Source organism: Acinonyx jubatus, chromosome B2 (genome assembly GCF_027475565.1).
Source record: "Acinonyx jubatus isolate Ajub_Pintada_27869175 chromosome B2, VMU_Ajub_asm_v1.0, whole genome shotgun sequence".
Lineage (NCBI taxonomy): Eukaryota > Metazoa > Chordata > Mammalia > Carnivora > Felidae > Acinonyx > Acinonyx jubatus.
This window is the reverse complement of record NC_069385.1, coordinates 110308166-110321065: the sequence shown is the minus strand read 5'-3', so window position 1 is coordinate 110321065 and position 12900 is coordinate 110308166. Positions and strand designations below refer to the sequence as shown.

At 45.6% G+C, this 12900-nt stretch overlaps 1 protein-coding gene across 4 annotated transcripts in view; it reads right to left on the bottom strand.

Moving 5' to 3' along the window:
- Positions 1–12900, bottom strand: part of TFEB (transcription factor EB) — a 54302-nt gene that overhangs the window by 27478 nt on the left and 13924 nt on the right. Inside the window, exon 1 of one of the 4 annotated variants that reach the window (XM_027057784.2) lies at positions 5–4115. The exons of the other annotated variants lie outside the window; for them this stretch is intronic. The gene's annotated coding sequence lies outside the window, so the exon portion shown is untranslated. Of the gene's footprint in view, positions 1–4; positions 4116–12900 lie in introns of those variants that run through there. 4 annotated transcript variants of the gene reach the window in all.

Here is a 12900-nt window from a genome sequence, read left to right as displayed (position 1 = left end):
ATACCTCAGCCTGTGGCCGAAAGGCAGAGACGGAAGGGCTCCTTTGCATGAAATCACTTTCCATTCTTCTCAGAGCCCTGGCGGCTCCCGGCAACAGGAGATAACTGCCCTTGCTCCCTCACTGCCACCATTCACACCACCCCCTCACACCCAGGCAGAACGACACAAATATGTGCTCTGTGGGCAGCCGCCCACACTCCCAGAAGGTCACACACAAAGGTCACGGTGGCAGCTGCAGCCCAGAGGACACAGTCAGATGCCCACCCTTCCTCTCACACCCACAGGCCGAGCCCCAGTTCCAGCACATCATCTCCTGGGGGCCCCATCCAGAGACCTGCAGCACCCCAACCTTCACTTCAGGAGAACTTGAAGTGGGGAGGGGAAGAGGAGCCCCCCACCCCCGAGCCAGGCCCACGTCACGGAACTGTGTGCGGGCGTGCGTGTGTGTGGATGCGTGTGTGGATGCGTGTGACCTGCCCTGACAACCGAGGCTGAGAGCCAGAAGGGACCTTCTGAGGCTGAGCCTATCCCGCTCATTTTATCAAGGGACAAACTGGGACTCTGAGTGAGGAAGGCTGAACCTGGACCCCAGAGCTGAGGGAGCCTAAGGCTGGCCAAAGCGGGGGACAGAGGAAAGGGTAGGAGAAGATGTGCCACCTAATCAGAGGTCCTGCTCCTCTGGGATACTGCCCCGGTGCCACTCCATTCATTCATTTCAAATATTTCTTGAGTACCTGCTATGTGCCGGTGGGGCAGGGGCCCTTCTGCCCCATCTCAGCCCTACCACCTCCCCCTGCGTGGGTCACCTCCAAGAGCCAATGCCCATCAGATAACAAGAGGCCTGGGAAGTCACCCACCAGAGATTTCCTGGGCTATTTCTAGCAGGAGAGCCCTGTTTTCACATAAACTTTACCTAGAACCTCAATATGTATGTAAAGCATGAGAATAAAGCAGCTCTGTGGGGCTGAGGGGGGTGGCCAGACCACCTGGCCTCCAACTGGGGGCCTCCCCCATGCGCTCAAACAGTCCCCAGATCACTCCCTGAGGCTCTGAGGAAGTCTCAAGACCAGCTTTCTCTGACCTCTTTGTGTTACAGAAGCCCAGGGGAAGCAAGAAATGTGTGCAGATCACACAGCTGAGGGAGAGCTAGGATCACAGCCCCCCTTCTTCAAGCCTCCCTGACTCCCAAGGCAATGGCACCCCATCCCCCTTACGGGAAAAGGACCCAGCAATGCGCCCCGCCCCCCACAAAATTTCACAGATTCAGTTCCCACCGTGTGCCCAGCAAGAATTCTATGGCCTGTGATCATATCTGTCTTGTAGGTAAGGAAATGGATGGTCACAAAAGTTAAGTGACTCATTCAACCCATGAAGGGGAAAGCCCACATCCCAACCCACCTGTACACTCTCTATCCCTTGCTGCAGCCCTGCAGGGATCGCCATCACGATGCCGGGGTTATAACCACTCTCTCCGGGCCCCACCCCTAGCTTCACTTCACGCAGAGAAAAGCTGAGAAGCCTCCTACCCAACTCACTCCAACATACAGAGGGGGCACACACAGAGCTTCTCATTAGTAATAACAACAACGAAAGTGGTAAGAAGGCCACCACCTCCTTATTATATAGCACTTCACACGTTATTCTGTTAGTCTTCAAAACACTGTACTCCCATCCTTGTCCCACAGACGAGGAAACTGAGGTACACAGAGGATGACGACTTGCCCAAGGTCACGCAGCTAGGAAGTAGCAAAGCCAGGCCTGGGCCCCAGGCAGTCCAGCTGTATACCCATAACCACTGAGCCACACTCCTCCCCTGTAACGTCTGCCGGCGTCTCCTCTGGTGGTGGCTGTCACAGGGGCCCTGGCTTGGGGCTTGCCTCCCTCCTCTGAGGTCCCTCTCTGCGGGCATCAGAAGCCAGCTGGAACTTCTGAGTGGTGGACACGGGAAAGCCTACCTGGTAAGTACCATCAGCTCCTGCTGGGGGGCAGGTAACACTCATTCCCTGCCCCCCACAGGGGCTGGACCTGGAAAGGATGAGACAGTGGGAGAGCAATCAATGCACAAGCACAAATAGGACACCTACTGCGTGCCTGGCTTCAAGTCGTGACAGGTGCGGGACATAGAGGGCTCTGTCCTCGCCCTCCTGCCAATGGCTCCAGTCCCCGGCAATGCCCAAAGGGGTCGCCCCTGCCATCCCTACCCCCTTCGGTACTGGCTGCACCAGATGTTGGCAACACTTAGAAACAAGGCTAAAAATAGACTCTATAATGAGTCAGTGCTAAGAATAACTCAGGCAAACAGCCCTGGGGGTGGGGGCGGGGAGAGGACACTCCTCCTACCTCCCAACCCAGCCTGGCCCACCTCCCGGCCTTTCCTTTGGAGCCCACCACAGTCCACAGAGGGTCCAGGGGACTTAAACTCCCAACTGCTGAGTTGACGGGGACATGGGTGCACTCACACGCCCTCCTACCCTACAGGCCCGGTGGCCAGCCACCCTGGGCGAAGGCTGGGGGTTATCAAAGGGGTGGGGAGGGCTAGAGAAGGCTACCCGACTCAAGGCAGACCTGTGTTGGTGCCCCAAGATGCTTTGACCTTCTCTCCCCAACTTGAACACCAACTTCCCCACAGAAAACTAGGAAACCGTGCCCCCAGCTCCCTCCCCTATGTCTCACCTGCAAAATGGGTCCCAGAGTCAGCCAGACTGGCCTACCTCATAGGTGACCGGGGAGCTGAGACCAGAGAGGACAGTGGCACAGTAAAGGGCAGATATCCAGTGTGGGGGCTAAGTCAGAATCGAGGAGTCCGAACATGCCAGATCCCATGGCCCAGGGTCTTGCTCGGATTTCCCGTTGTCCTTCCCTCATTGTGCCCCAGAAATGATAGGAATAGTTAGACTCATGGGTATCCGCACATGAGTTGAACATGAATAGAGCACAATCACATATGGTGTCAGAGCTGAACCTCTCAACAGCTCCAGGTGATAAACCAGGTGATGAAGTTTCATGATACAGTTGAGGAGACTGGGACCCAGGAAACCCAATTAACTTGGGCCCCACAGCTAGGATGCAGCCTTATTGCCATCCATTAGCCAGGCAGGTAACTCCCTGGAGCGTGTGTGCTGGGCATAGCCCCGTCTCCCATCAATGGATGCCCAGAGGGAATAGGACACCCTCTAATGCGCTGGCAGCCAGAGGGGAGGGGCCAGAAAAAGGCGAGGAGCCTTCAGGAAGGGAGCAGCACTACATACAACATTTCTCTGAGAAGAACACAGGAAGGAGGGGATGTCATGGGCAGAGCACTGGCCATGAAACCAGGAGCCCTGGGATCTAGTCCCAGCTTTACTAGAGATACCTGCATGATCTTGGGAAATCATTTCCTAGGCCTCACTCCAGGTCTCAGTTTCTCCATCTGGAAAATGGAGCTTTGGACACCAGCCCTTTGAGCTATCCTGCAGGATGTTGAGACCCCGTGTTAGAGGTACACAATGAATATCAGCATATCAAAGGCTCTGACAAGTCCTCCAGCAAAGAAAACCGTTTTGCTTTTTTTGACTCCCACTCTCCCATCCCTGCTTGACCACCAAATCCTTCCATAGAACACATCTGGGGAAATCCTGGAGTAGGATTGGGGTCCCCTGGAGTAGATTTGGGGCCACCAATTCAAACGCCAATCAAGGCCAGCAGGAAACATGAAAGCTTGGAGCAGGCCCAAACAAAATGCATCAGGACTTTGAAGTTAGCTGCAAGCCCTAAAAAATTCCTGGCAGCTCTGGAGGGGGCAGGGAGTGGGGGAGGTTCAGGGAGTTTAGCACCTCTGTTCTATGAAGTCCTCCTCAGGACCCACTCAGGCTTTTGATCCCAACTGTTCCTCAACAATCCTGTTAAGAGGGGCAAGATCAAGAAAGCAAAACATGTCACTTGGCATATTGATTATTTTGAATTACAGGTACTTAAGAAACAACAGGTAGAAGGGGCGCCTGGGTGGCTCAGTCAGTTGAGCATCGGACTTCGGCTCAGGTCATGATCTCGCGGTTGGTGAGTTTGAGCCCCGTGTCAGGCTCTGCGCTGATAGCTCAGAGCCTGGAGCCTGCTTCAAATTCTGTGTCTCTCTCTCTCTCTCTGACCCTCCCCTGCTCATACTCTGTCTCTCAAGAATAAATAAAAATTTTTTTTAAAGTAATAAAAAAAATAAAGTTAAAAAAAAACAAAACAGGTACAAGAAGGGCCCTCTGACTCTCCTTCGTGCCCCTGAGAGCAGGAAATAAATCTCCCAGGTGAAAGGTACCCTCCCTGTACCAGAGGGTGGAGAGACATCCTTATCTCTAGAAACAGGGAATTTAGGGCCAAAAAGGCTGTATAAACAAATCTTGTTACTTCTTTACTAATTAGCTACCCTTAGCCCAAACCCCTTTGTTCTGTTCATTCTTCACAATTTGTTCCTTTATCTAAACTGCATAAAAGCTGCCTGCTTTGGTCACTTCTTTGAGCCTCATATTTTGGGGGGCTATGGTACATACAAAATTAAATTTGTTTTTCTTCTTGTTAATCTATCTTATGTCAATTTAATTATTAGACCAGCCAAAGAACCTAGAAGTGTAGAAGGAGAAAGTTTCTTCCCCTACAGTTTTGCTGTCCAGCATGGGCCCTTCGCTGGCTGGACAGTGCTCACTCCGGAAGCAGCTGAGAGACTCTGGGACCTCGAGCAGGAGCCAGCAGAAGATAAATTTTCTTACCATGTCAGTCTCTTAGATCTCTGCCGGCTGGGTCTGGAGAAAACAAAAGTGATCAAGTCCTTTTCATTTCTAAATATTTGTGTAAACTAGTTCCTTAGGTATAGGGACTCTGGTAAAAGTGTGTTGTAAATACTTTTGTTTTCTATTGATCCTCTTTCAACCAGAGATTGTCATTGTTTTCTTTTGTCTCTGTCTTTTGTGTCGTTTGTCATAAGGAGGAGAACCATGGGTCTCCTTTCCTTTCCTCTTATTCTACATCCTAAGAGCTTGGCTTTGTGACCAAGGAGAATATTTTTTCTGGTGGAAACCAGCAGGGACATGCATGGCCCGTCATACATTTGATGGCCTGTTGAACAGACTGGGGTTCCAAGACATGAGGCCACAAGCAGCACTCTCTTTGTCTGACAATACCAACTCTCGGGGGAATCACAAGGGGGTCCCAATCCATTAAAGGCCTCAGTCATCTCAACCTGCATTGTCTTAATAGTGCTGGAAAAGTCTCATACCAGTAGCACCTACCTGGTGTCACAAATCAGCAGGTCTGTTACTAGAGACATCTAACGTTCCCAGAGACTCCATTTTCACTACATCATTACTACCACCTACGACAACAGAGATCTTTGTTTTCTTAGAGTAACTCTGGGAATGAACTTTCTAGATCTTGCAAGGGCTGTGACTTTTGCACCCTCTTTAGGAACATCTCTAATGTCCATGTAAAGCCATGAAAGGGCTTATTGGTTTGAGTCACTATTAAGATTAATATAAGATCCTCCTCGTCAATGACAATGGATTCTTTGAATTGGACAAACCTATGTTAAAAAAAAAAAAATTAGAGAGCTCTCATTCTAAATAAATGTCTTATTGGTACCTATGGATAGAGCAAATTAAAAAGAAGATACAAAGAAATATGGTGGCTAGCCTTAAGGACTTCTTTAACAGCATGAAATTACAAAGCCCGTTTTGTCTCTACTTGGAGAAGATCCTACCAAATTTAAAGAAGAGTTTGAAGGATTAGTGGTCATTCACAACCCCACTCACAGGGACCTCAACTGGCTGCTATGGAACGATCTTCCCAGCCATGATTACACCATAGTTATCAGACAAGCCAGATGGCCTCCTGGGGAAAAGCACCCCTCCCCCCTTCACAGAGAAAACAGATGACCAGAATTTCTTCCAGGCCCTCCTACAAATGATCAGGAAATGAATCAGCTGGAGGCCAATGTTCAATAATGAGAACAATAATAGAGGCTTTCCCTCCTAAGGTGAATTGGTCCAAGAAGGCCTTTGTTAAATGCCTTAGATACACTTTTGGGCCTTCCTTAAATGCTTCAGGTAGACTTTTAGACACACTGTTTTAAACCCTGAATCTCTAGAAGTAGAAATTTTTCCATCTCAGTTGGAGATCAGCCCGATATAAAGCAGCAAATTTAGGTGGATGGGCAGATCAGTCCCTTGATATTCAGGCTGCAGTCTAGTCCTTGGGGAATTGGAAACATCTTGCAAATTTCTACAAAGCCAGAAATGTGGCTCTGGACACACTTCAAATCCCACCTGTCTTTGCCAGTCCCCAAACCTCACTTCTTCATCTCAAAATGCTCGTGATATTGTAAAAGACCAGGACATTGGAAATAGAATTATCCTGCACTTAAGAAAAAGCAGGAAAATTTTAACTAGGAATTACTCTAGACCTCTGATAAGAGGCAAATATACCCCAAAACTCCTTGGAAAAGACTTAGATACTTTTATTTTTAATGTTTATTGATTTATTTTGAGAGAGAGAGAGAGAGCACGCGCAAGCAGGGGAGGGGCAGGGGGAGAGAGAGTCCTAAGCAGGGAACACCACGGTCAGCAGTCAGCGTGGAGCCAACATGGGGGCTCGATCTCAGGACTGTGAGATCATGACCTGAGCTGAAATCGAGTCAGATGCTTAACTGACTGAGCCACCCAGGCACCCCACCTTAGATACTTTTTCTGTGCCTTCGTTATATAGAATTTCTATTCCCATCTTCTCTAGCACCTAAGAGCCATTCTTTGAAATGCAAACTTTAGGGAGAAGTCATTCATCAGAAGGATGAAACGATTTGAAAATTGGGCTAATGAAAAATCTTAAGTGTTAAGTTCACATTGATCTGGGATAATCTTTGGGAAATAAAAGCTTGTTAAAGCTTGTCGGTTTAGTGAAAATAGACATGTCTTCAGAGTTATTAGCATTAAATACGATGCAAACATACAACTTTTATTCTACCAGGGTTTACTGGTCAAATACGTTTGTGTTTTCCCTGTCACAACATTTGTCAGCAAGAAAAATAGCTTGGGATGATGTCTAAGTTTGTCTAACGTCTCATGAAGTTTTTGTGGGTAATCTGAACGTAATGTTTGAAACAAGTAATTTCAATAGATGAAGGAGATAAAAGTGTTTAGGTAAACTTTCCAACAAGAATTGTGGTTTATATTATGTCTACTTAAAAATAGTTTCCCAAATCTTTTGATAACTTCTACCCTTACTTTTGCTAAGTTAAATAATAGAAATTCATTGAATATCAAGATCATTTCCAAATGAGATAAAATATTAAACATTAATTATGGAACATTAGTTTACCTAATTTTATCTTCCCATTATGGAGGAACTAAAGATATTTGAGTCTGTTAATAAGCATGTCTTGGCGACATTAAAAGATTTGTACTACTAAAAAGGTACGTGTTTCTAGAAATTATAAAATATATTTATACATTTGCTATTTTACTATATATTATATATTTACTATTTATTTACTACTATTTTACTAATAGCTATTTGCTATTTAGAATGCTGGTGTAACATACAGTTCATCATTTTTTACTTATTAGTTTTCACTAGAAGTTATAATTTTTAAGGGTTAAAAATCTTAATATATGTAATTAAAAACTACTAGAAATAGTAAGGGAAATAACTATATGCAAAAAAGAGTAGGGTGTGGCTATTTTGGTTAGAAATGGCATGAGGTATGAAGATACATTTTTGTTGAAGGAACTAAAAGTGACTTTATCCTAAAGTAGAGCTAAGTTTTTTCACAATGGGATAGAAGAAAATGAACAAACTGAATGCATATAAAAAGTTAGAGAGAGAGTGAGAGAAAATTTTACCTTGTGTGACCAAGCTGGCTAAAATCAAATTGATATTACAAGGGTTTTTAAAAATAAGCTTTGGGGCGCCTGGGGTGGCTCAGTTGGTTAAGCGTCCGACTTCGGCTCAGGTCATGATCTTGCAGTTTGTGGGTTCGAGCCCTTCGTCAGGCCCTGTGCTGACAGCTCAGAGCCTGGAGCCCGCTTCAGATTCTGTCTCTGTCTCTCTCTGACCCTCCCCAGTTTGCACTGTTGTCTCTCTCACTCTCTCTCAAAGGTAAATAAATTGTTTTAAAATTTTTTAAATAAACTTTAATATCAATAGCTTGCCTATTATAAAACTAAGACCATTAAAAGGACAAAGTTTTCTCTGACTTTTGGTCTGCTCCTGATAACAGATTATAAAAGGTCTTTTTTTTTTTTTAACCTTTTAAGTTTGTCTTTACTATCAGACCTTTGATTACTTAAGAAAACTAAGTCTTCTCAATATTAAAAGAGCCAAGTTTTGCGCACAACTATAGAATCTTCTGTATTTGCCTTTTAAACCTTTTATTGTCACTTTGGTTAACTAGATAAGTAAGTATTGTTTGATGATGATCTATGATCTTTCTGGCAAGTATGCAAGTCTTTTAATATTTCTGACAAACTTACCCCAGATCAAATTCTAAATAAAGTCTTTTTGACTTCAAACTGACTTTGGGACTTTCCAGAGGGTCTCTGGAACATCTGAAAGATTCATTCTTTCTCTCTCTCTTTCTTTTTTTTAAACAAACAAAAACAATTACAACAAAACGTAAGAGGTGGTGGGAGGGAATTTTAAACTAATTAGACCTACTTGTTATGTTAAATCACATGGGAAGCATTCTCAAATAAAATTAAGCCTTCTTTATGTTGTATTTGTATAGGAATATGTTTTAGGTGTTCCAGAAATTGTATAAAATTCCTAGAAATCTGATATGTCCTAATATAGTCTAATTCTAGCTATTATCATAAGATTTATGTCTCAGCAATAACCAAATATCCTTGTCAATAACATTGTAATGAGCTCTCATCAGATCTTTAACCATAGGCATTTTTAAGTCTTGTCAGTTATATAAGTTCTTGTTTTATTCTGATACTTTTACAAAAGTGTTTCATTTTCAGAAAGATTCATGGAAGGGACTCTGACAAGTACTCTAGAATACGGTTTTCTACTAACCTTCAGATTATACCCCTGAACTGGGTTAGAACTGACAGAACTCTGGGGCACCCACGTGGGTCAGATGGTTGAGTGTCTGATTCTTGATTTCGGCTCAGGTCATGATCTCACGGTTCGCGAGTTTGAGCCCTGTGTCAGGCTCTGTGCTGACAGCACAGAGCCTGCTTGGGATTCTCTCTGCCTCTGTCTCTCTCTGCCTCTCTCTCTCTCCCTAAATAAATAAATAAATAAATAAATAAATAAATAAATATTTTTTTAAAAAAGTGATTGACAGAACTCTAAGGAAAAACTGGATTCATAAAATTGTTAACAAAAGGTCAATATCAACAAGGATTAATTACATGAAACGGAATTAACTGATAAAGATGATTATCATTTTTATAACTGTTTACTTAAAACATTGTTGGATCTTTAATGCTTATTTTTTCCAGATTAAAAAAAAAACACATTTTTTTCTCTTAAGCTAACCATGACTTACAGCAATTTGGTAAATTATACTTTTGTAATTAGAATTGAAATGTTTACCTTTTTCTCCCTATCTGACGTCTCCAGACTTCGAAAACTCTTAGTGAGTATTTTTATTTTCATGACAATATAGCTATTTACACAAGGTCAATAAAAATCTATTCTCCTAGTAACAAGACACAATTGGAAACATTGGCTTTGGAAACCAAGGCTTTGACTGGAACGTCATATTTGAGGGAGAAATGCACAAACTGGGTATGACCAGAGAGCTCTAAGGAACTAAGGTTGACTTTATGGAGCCCATAAAGCCCCTTGGAAAAATCAGCCTGGTATCGTGCTTACAGGGTTCCCAGCAGCCTCACCAGGTGAGTAAGGAAAGTCACTTCCTGGCAGGTGCAAAAACCTCACTATATTTGGGAGAGTTGGAGAAAAGAGGAATTCACCTAAATCTCGAGTGACTGCGGGAAAAGCTTGATGACAAGTCCTGGACTCAGCTTCCCAGCCTCTAGAGGCTTTTAAAAGTCCAACCTGAGATTCCTTGTGAAAAGTTCCTACAAAGCATATGAAAAGATGCTTATACAGTCAATTGCAATTCTTGTTGCATTTATATAAATAAGTTAAATTCACTAAACCTCAGTCTATTTTGCAAACAAATGATCTTTGATAGAAATGGGGGTAACTGTCGAGAAAAAAAGTTGTTTCAACGAAAAATTATAGTACACTTTTTGGATATCAGGTTCTAGTGCTGTTAATTATCAATGAAGTCTTGTTTTCTACCCATAGAACAACGGGATTCTGAATTCTAGTTTCCCCCAATATTTGGCTACTGCTCTCCAAACTAACGCTCCCAAGTTTCTTCTACTCTTAACATAGAATCACTAAAAGCAAAAGCTGCTCTCTTCCCTTCAGCCCTGCAGAGTGTGAACAACTTGATAGAAACTTCAGAGAAATCACCACAACAGCTCATGTGCCTACTGCTGAGGGCGCCATGCAGAAAAGATCACCGGAGACTTTCAAACTGCAAACCAGGAAAATCTGTCAGATTGCCACTGTGTGCCCTCACTCCATCTGAAGAGGCTTTGAGCCTGACATCCAGAAATCTCAGCTGGCTGCCTTCAGAACTCACAAACTGGGATCATAGTCTGCTCTGATCATTAACCTTGGTTTTTCTTTTCTGTCCATAAAAGTGCCTTATTAAACACCTGATTTCTCACACAACAGAGGCCTAACTTTGGGAGCCCAGGTGCATCACCACCCCCTAAAAGGAAACACAACCATTTAAATGAACTGATCTGTTTCCAAGACTAAAACATTAACTCAGTGAAACGATGGGGCACTCCACCGGCTCAGCTTTTCGACCGTGAAACTTCTTGAAGTTTCACAGGTGAAAATGAAGAGGAACAAAATATGCCACCCCAAAATAGGCCACTCTGGCATCTTGATTATGTTGAATTAAAGTTACTCAAGGAACAGCGGTGCAAGAAGGACACTCTGACCCTCCTTCATGCCTGTGGGAGCAGGAAATAAATCCCCCCGTGTGAAAGGTGCCCTCCCTGTACCAAGAGGCAGAGAGGCAGCCTCATCACCAGAAACAGGGAATTCGGGGCCAAGAAGGCTATATAAACAACCCTTGTTACTTCTTTGTTAATTAGCTCCCCCAAGCCCAAACCTCTTTCTTTTGTCCATTCTTCACAAATGTATTGTTTCTTTGTCCAAATGGTATAAAAGCTGCCTGCTTTGGTCGCTTCTTTGAGCCTCCTATCTTTGGGGATCTTGTTCACACAAAAATTAAATGTTCTTCTGGTGATCTATCTTCTGTTAATTTAATTATTAGGCTAGCCAAAGAAGCTAGAAGGAAAGAAGGGAAAAGTCCTCCCCTTCCCCCAGCCCAAGGAAGGAAGGGGTCAGTACCCTGTGTCACACAACCGGCCCAGGGTCACCCAGCAGGTTATTGCTGCCAGCAGGAGCGGTGACGAAGCAGATGGTACTTACTGGGGCCCTCATCATGTGCCACGGGCCACCTCCATTATCTCACATAAGTCTTACAACCACCCTTGAGTAAAGCCCTGATGTAATCCCCAGCTCTCAGAGCAAGAAACTAATGGTCAAAGAGATTCAGTCACTTGTGTCCAAGGTCACACAGCTCGTCAGTGGTACCACCCAAATTTCAACCCTGACAGCCTGAATCCACAACTCACACCCTTGGCCCAGCTCTGTCACTCACTCTCACCTTGGGTGAGAGGCTCAACCATTCTGGGCCTCAGTTTCCTCATCTATAAAACGGGATAACAGAAAGACCTGTGCATCAGATCTTATTGTGTAGATTGTATTTGCAAATATACAAAAGGGCTTAACACAGCGCCTAAGAGCAGGTGCTCAATATATATGAGCTACCATTAAACACCATATTCCACCGTGGGAGCTCACGCCTGAGCCTCTGGGCTCTGGCCACAGCAGGCTGGAAGCCACCCATTGGCTTCCTGGAACTTGGCCTCTGCCAGTCAGTCCCAGAGCACTGCCCCCTCACCTGGCAATACAGACTTCCAAGCTGGGGCTCCCAGGGGACCTCGTGTAGGGGAGGACTCTGGGAACCGGGGTTTCCAGACCCAGGTCAAACCTGGGTCTCATCCTCTGAGGCTCCTAAAAGGCCACCTCCCCCTCAGAACTAGGGATAGTCCCAGCTCACCACGGGTCACAGGCCTCTCCCGATCACAGCCCCATGGCCCCAGGTCACAGGGTGGGGAGGTGGGGGCTCTCCAGTCAGGCAGCTGATGTCCTCGTGACCTTCCCCAGCTCTCTCAGCCTTAGAGATAACACTGACAACCCACCCAGAGCCCTTCACGCTTCCTACAGCCACCTCATCCACAATAGGTCACAAGATTAGCATCACCAACCAGAAGGCCAGGGTTAGTATGCCCACTTTACAGATGAAGAAACTGAGGCCCCGGCTGACCCTGGGCAGGTATCTAAGTAACAGACTTCTGGACCATGGACCAGGGCTCAGGGCTGACTTATCCAGGTTCCAGGTCAGACTCACTCAAGCCAGCTGGGGAAGCAGAAGGGAGAAGGCTCAGGAGGCTCCCAAGGTCCAGGGGAAGGGGGAAATGGCTAAGTCATGGGCCTTGGGGCTCACTGAGTCATTGTAGATCCTGTGAGTCCTGGCGATTGGAGGACCATCAATAACCCTGAGTCCTCCTCTCAGAGTCCTCCTCTGCCCACCCTGCCACAGCCAGAGGAGACAGGCACAGCCGTTGTCCAGTGCCCTGGGATGACCTCCACCCAGCCCTCTGTTCTAGCTAGCATGGGCACCTGCATGGGTCTGGTCCTACAGCCCTCCATTGACTGGGAGCCTCCACCTGCCAACGAGGCTCTCTAGCTCCAGACCCCGAGTCAACCATTCAC